Below are 6278 nucleotides of genomic sequence, written 5' to 3'. Positions count from 1 at the left end.
CCATCAATGCAGCCTTACCAGTACCCATCAATGAATGTTTGCTTGCTTCTATTAATTCGGGAGTCAGGACACAGACACAGCCCCCCACCTGCTGAGAGTTAGTTGCTTGCTGCAGAGAGAAAAGAGTAGGAACACCAGTGGCGTGGCGCCCTAGGCAGCAGGGCGCCCTAGGCGACTGCCTAGTTTGCCTAGTGGTAGCACCGCCCCTGCAGCTACAACAAAGTTATTTTTTTATTTTACAATGTGTGCGGGTGCAGTGCCTCCCCCTCAGTGCCTCCCCCCGCAGTGCCTCCCCCTCAGTGCCTTCCCCCGCAGTGCCTCCCCCTCAGTGCCTCCCCCCGCAGTGCAGGTCCGGTGTGGGGAATTCTGAAATTGGAATGCATTATTGTCTCACTGACACTTCCCTGCGCTGCTCTGCTGATGGGGAGGGAGTCGAGTGTCGGGGGTTACCTATCCCTGGGATACAATATTATCAAACACAATTTATAAGATATCACTTTTATCAGACACATTTTCACAAGGTGCTCTTTTTATATTTACACTATTATCAGATACATTTTTATCAGATATAATTTTTCTGATACACTTTTGCTAGATACACTCATCAGATACAGTTTATCGGGTACATTGTTATTAGATACATTTATCTAATGTAATCATTTTATTAGATACATTGTAATTTGTGCAGCGGCAGTTCCCGCAGCGGCCAGCAGGTGGCGCCCCGCGCAAAGCACAAACTTTGGAAAGTTTTGGGGCAGCTTTTCTGTGCTCAGCTCTGAACTCCTCTCCTCCTCTGACATGAACCTTGCAGGGAGGACACAGGGACAGCCCAGGGCAGGGAACCTCCACCTGCTGGAGCCTGCAGGCAGCCATTGTCCTGCTCACCCTGCATGTGCAATCCAGGCAGGTGGCTGAAGTGGGCAGGCAGGCTGTGCTGAGGATCAAAGCTGCAGTTTGTGTTTAAACAAGACAGTTGTGTTTCTGAGACAACCACAGCCCAGCAGCCCTGATACCCCTCCCAGGGGCAGCCTACGGGGGGCGGGGCTAGACTGGTGCTGAGAGGTGAGCCAGGAGCTGAACTGGGGCAGAAGGGAGATGGATTGCAAGCTCTTGGTGCAAGGTAGGTAAGCAGCATCCCATCACAGGGCTTATAGAGTTCTATTGTATCTTTCTGTGTTCAGTTATAGGTAATGTATGAATTATTGGGGGTCCCTATACATTGGGGTTTATGTAGAATGAGTTTTGGTTGCTGTAGGAAGTCCCCCAGGACTATTTCTACCCCTCCCAGCTCTGCCTACCCCCCCAGTACAGGTGTCTGAGCCCAGAGACAGGACAGACCCAGGATGGACAGGTAGATCAGGTAAGGGCTGACCTGACACTTATAGATTATATATAATCCAATTATCTTTTTAGTTTTCCCTTAGATTAAAAAAAATCAGATTGTTCATTAATTGCTGTGTGTGTGTGTGTGTCAGTGATCAGATGTTGTCTGTATTTTATGACAGATTCACTTTCATGTAAATAGGTTCAAACAAAATAGCTTTTTTTAAAATTTTGATTGGATTGTATAATGTGTGGTTTGAGCACTATCAATCCGTCATATATTTCAGTGATAGTCGGTGGGGGGGGGGGGATGGGGGATTTTCTTTTAAAAATAAAAATTTCAGATTTGCGGCACTTAAGAAAGATAAAAATTCAGATGAAATTGGATAATGATTGTTCTGTGTGCAGAGATTCTAATTTAATTCATTGTTTACATGATAATCTCTACCATAGATCTGCTGCGTCCTTATGTCACTCGCCACCAATTCTCCCCCCCCCCCCCCGTCCCAATATTTGTATATCATATCCCAAAATTCACCTAAAAAAGAGAGAATTGTCTGTGTGTTACATTCAGGTGTGTGGAGGGCGCTGTGATGAGGAGTTCTTGTTGTTGTTGTTTTGTTTTATTTTGTTTCCTATTCATTCTTCTTGTTTGTAATTTACACTCTGAAACTTCCCCGCCATATTGTGAGATCCTTCATCATCTTCTTCTTCCTCTTTTATTTATTTATTTTTTTGCTAAAATTTAAGTACATCAAACCTATTTCTGATTAAATATTGTCATTTATCACAGATGTGATATCACTTGCTGGAGACGTAATATTATTTATCACTAATATGGTATCATTTATCATGGATATGATTTCATTTATTGTAGATGTGATATAATGTGTCATCTATGCGGTATTTATTATACAGGAGCCGTGGTGTCATTTATGACATATCATTTATCACCAATGTATCATTTATCATGGAATGTGATGTTATTTATTGTAGCTGTGGTATCCTTTATCACACATGTAGTATCATTTATCATAGACGTGATATCATTTATCATCCATGTGTTATCATTGACGTGGGTATCATTTATCACAGCTGTATCATTTATAATGGATGTGGTATCGTTTATCATGATTTCGATATCATTTACCATACATGTGATAATTATCACAGATGTATCATTTATCATGAATTCAATATCATTTATCATGGATGTGGTATCCTTTTATCATACATGTAGTGTCATTTATCATAGATGTGGAATCCTTTATTACACGTGTAGTATTATTTATCATTTATGGACATGATATCATTTATCATCATAAGTGATTTCGATATCATATATGTGATATTATTTATCATACATGTCGTATTTGTTTATTACTGCAATATTATTTATCATATATGTCATATCATTTATCATAGATGTTTCATTTATCATTAAATTAAATATCATATATCATTTATCGTACATGTGGTATCCTTTATCACAAATGTGATATCATTTATCATCAATTGATGATAAATGATAATACATTGATGATGAATGATATCACATTCGTGATAAAGGATACCACATGTACAATATATGATATTGAATTCATGATCAATGATAATACATGATCATGAATATAATAATACATTGATCATGAATTCAATATCACATATCATTCATCGTAGATGTGGTATCCTTTATCACACATGTGATATCATTTATCATTAAAGTATTATCATTTATCATGGATGTGATATCCTTTATTGTAGATGTGGTATCATTTATCATATATGTGGCGTCATTCTTCATCAATGTGGTATCATTTTGTCATTGATGTGATATGAGTGATTATGGATATGATATCATTTATCATCGAATTATCTTTTATCGTCAGTGTTATATCATTAATGGTAGATGTGATGTCACTTCTCATGGATGTGGTATCATTTATCATATTATTATTATTATTATTATTATTATTATTATCATTTCTCGTGGATGTGAAGCCAGTTGTGTATTTTGCGAATTCCGTCATTCTTTAGTGACATTGGCTCTGGGATTGGCCGGCCTCGTATGATTCCGGATCACGCAGGGCTGTATTTCATGATAATTGATGCATTCAGTGTTTCCGATGAAGCTTTGATGCCCCCCCTCTGTACCGCCAATCCGTGTCTGCACTGGGGGGGTGATCAGAAGCTTCCAGCAGCTCGGAGGTTAATCCTCGGACCCCCAGTCTCTGTTGGACAGAATGGCGTGTGATGAGTTGTCACTTTGATGTCTGTCCTCCCCGCACTCCGCATTGTTGGCTCTGTGTTGGTGCTGAGATGTATATATTGGGAATGGGAATGAGTCATTCATTCATTTATTGTTCAGCCCCAGAAAGACCTTGTTGCTTTAACAGTCAGAATTTAGAAGATACTGGAGAGTTAAATCGCCAAATAGTTTCCTATAATTCTTCTGTATTCTATTGGTGAGATCTCTGAGTTCTGTACACCCGCTGCGCCCATTATGAGGAGTTCCCACCACCCCTGTGCCAAGTTCCTGGGTCTGTACACCCGCTGTGCCCATTATGAGGGGTTCCCACCATCCCTGTGCTGAGTTCTCGGGTCTGTACACCCGCTGTGCCCATTATGAGGGGTTCCCACCATCCCTGTGCTGAGTTCCCGGGTCTGTACACCCGCTGTGCCCATTATGAGGGGTTCCCACCATCCCTGTGCTGAGTTCCCGGGTCTGTACACCCGCTGTGCCCATTATGAGGAGTTTGCACCACCCCTGTGCCAAGTTCCTGGGTCTGTACACCCGCTGTGCCCATTATGAGGGGTTCCCACCATCCCTGTGCTGAGTTCCCGGGGTCTGTACACCTGCTGTGCCCATTATGAGGGGTTCCCACCATCCCTGTGCTGAGTTCCCGGGTCTGTACACCCGCTGTGCCCATTATGAGGAGTTCCCACCACCCCTGTGCTAAGTTCCTGGGTCTGTACACCCGCTGTGCCCATTATGAGGGGTTCCCACCATCCCTGTGCTGAGTTCCTGGGTCTGTACACCCGCTGTGCCCATTATGAGGGGTTCCCACCATCCCTGTGCTGAGTTCCCGGGTCTGTACACCCGCTGTGCCCATTATGAGGGGTTCCCACCATCCCTGTGCTGAGTTCCCGGGTCTGAACACCCGCTGTGCCCATTATGAGGGGTTCCCACCATCCCTGTGCTGAGTTCCCGGGTCTGTACACCCGCTGTGCCCATTATGAGGGGTTCCCACCATCCCTGTGCTGAGTTCCCGGGTCTGTACACCCGCTGTGCCCATTATGAGGGGTTCCCACCATCCCTGTGCTGAGTTCCCGGGTCTGTACACCCGCTGTGCCCATTATGAGGGGTTCCCACCATCCCTGTGCTGAGTTCCCGGGTCTGTACACCCGCTGTGCCCATTATGAGGGGTTCCCACCATCCCTGTGCTGAGTTCCCGGGTCTGTACACCCGCTGTGCCCATTATGAGGGGTTCCCACCATCCCTGTGCTGAGTTCCCGGGTCTGTACACCCGCTGTGCCCATTATGAGGGGTTCCCACCATCCCTGTGCTGAGTTCCCGGGTCTGTACACCCGCTGTGCCCATTATGAGGAGTTCCCACCACCCCTGTGCCAAGTTCCTGGGTCTGTACACCCGCTGTGCCCATTATGAGGGGTTCCCACCATCCCTGTGCTGAGTTCCCGGGTCTGTACACCCGCTGTGCCCATTATGAGGGGTTCCCACCATCCCTGTGCTGAGTTCCCGGGTCTGTACACCCGCTGTGCCCATTATGAGGGGTTCTCTCCATCCCTGTGCTGAGTTCCCGGGTCTGTACACCCGCTGTGCCCATTATGAGGAGTTCCCACCACCCCTGTGCCAAGTTCCTGGGTCTGTACACCCGCTGTGCCCATTATGAGGGGTTCCCACCATCCCTGTGCTGAGTTCCCGGGTCTGTACACCCGCTGTGCCCATTATGAGGGGTTCCCACCATCCCTGTGCTGAGTTCCCGGGTCTGTACACCCGCTGTGCCCATTATGAGGGGTTCCCACCATCCCTGTGCTGAGTTCCCGGGTCTGTACACCCGCTGTGCCCATTATGAGGGGTTCCCACCATCCCTGTGCTGAGTTCCCGGGGTCTGTACACCTGCTGTGCCCATTATGAGGGGTTCCCACCATCCCTGTGCTGAGTTCCTGGGGTCTGTACACCCGCTGTGCCCATTATGAGGGGTTCCCACTATCCCTGTTCTGACCTGCAGAACAGGAGTCACAGGGAAGACTGTCATGTCATGCTGGTGGTTGTAGTTCCTCACCATCTCCCTGATTATGCAGTAGATTAATTAGCTGGCCTTGTATCTGTACCCTTCTCCACCCCCGCCATGGATGACTATGCGGGTGATTCCCACTTGTCTGATTGCTGTGTGATTACAATGACTTCCTGTGTCTGTGTCGGGCTGATAGCAGATATATGACATGGACTATAAATATAGCGAATTGCACGCCGTGATAAAAACCAGTCAGAGCTGCGAATTTTCATGTCAGTGCTAGTGAAGACGAAGAATATTCCTCACGACAGCAAACAATAGGAAATTGGGTGATTTTCTTCAGAGGGTATATACGGGTGTGGATACAGTTGTACTCATAAGTTTACACACCCATGGCAGAATTCAGTGTTGCCAATTTTGCTGCAACAATGACAAAAAGCAGCCCTCTTACAGTTAATTGGAGTAATGAGAACAACATTAAATTTAATGGTCAGAGCCTGTTTGGAGAGGAGTCACCAAGGCCTATTAAAAGTGGCAGACCATCCCTACTGTGAAGCATGGTGGCGGATTGCTGCTGTTTTCGGAAGGAATTTAGTAAATATTTTCAGCATATTTTCAGAGAATATTAGCAGAAAATTTACATTCATCAGCCTGGATCCTGCTCATGGTTTGCACTTGACCTTTCCAACATGACAATGA

General features: G+C 45.6%; 1 protein-coding gene across 2 annotated transcripts in view; it reads left to right on the top strand.

The window, feature by feature from the left end:
• The first annotated feature begins 966 nt into the window (after positions 1 to 966).
• The window catches only part of MYLK (myosin light chain kinase), a 270170-nt gene continuing 264858 nt past the window's right edge, over positions 967 to 6278 (top strand). For both annotated transcript variants that reach the window (XM_073634487.1, XM_073634486.1), the window contains exon 1: positions 967 to 1120. The gene's annotated coding sequence lies outside the window, so the exon portion shown is untranslated. The remainder of the gene's footprint in view (positions 1121 to 6278) is intronic.

This window comes from Aquarana catesbeiana, linkage group LG06, assembly GCF_042186555.1.
Source record: "Aquarana catesbeiana isolate 2022-GZ linkage group LG06, ASM4218655v1, whole genome shotgun sequence".
In the NCBI taxonomy this organism is placed as follows: Eukaryota; Metazoa; Chordata; class Amphibia; order Anura; family Ranidae; genus Aquarana; species Aquarana catesbeiana.
The sequence above is the reverse complement of the archived record's forward strand: the minus strand, read 5'-3'. Positions and strand labels throughout refer to the sequence as shown.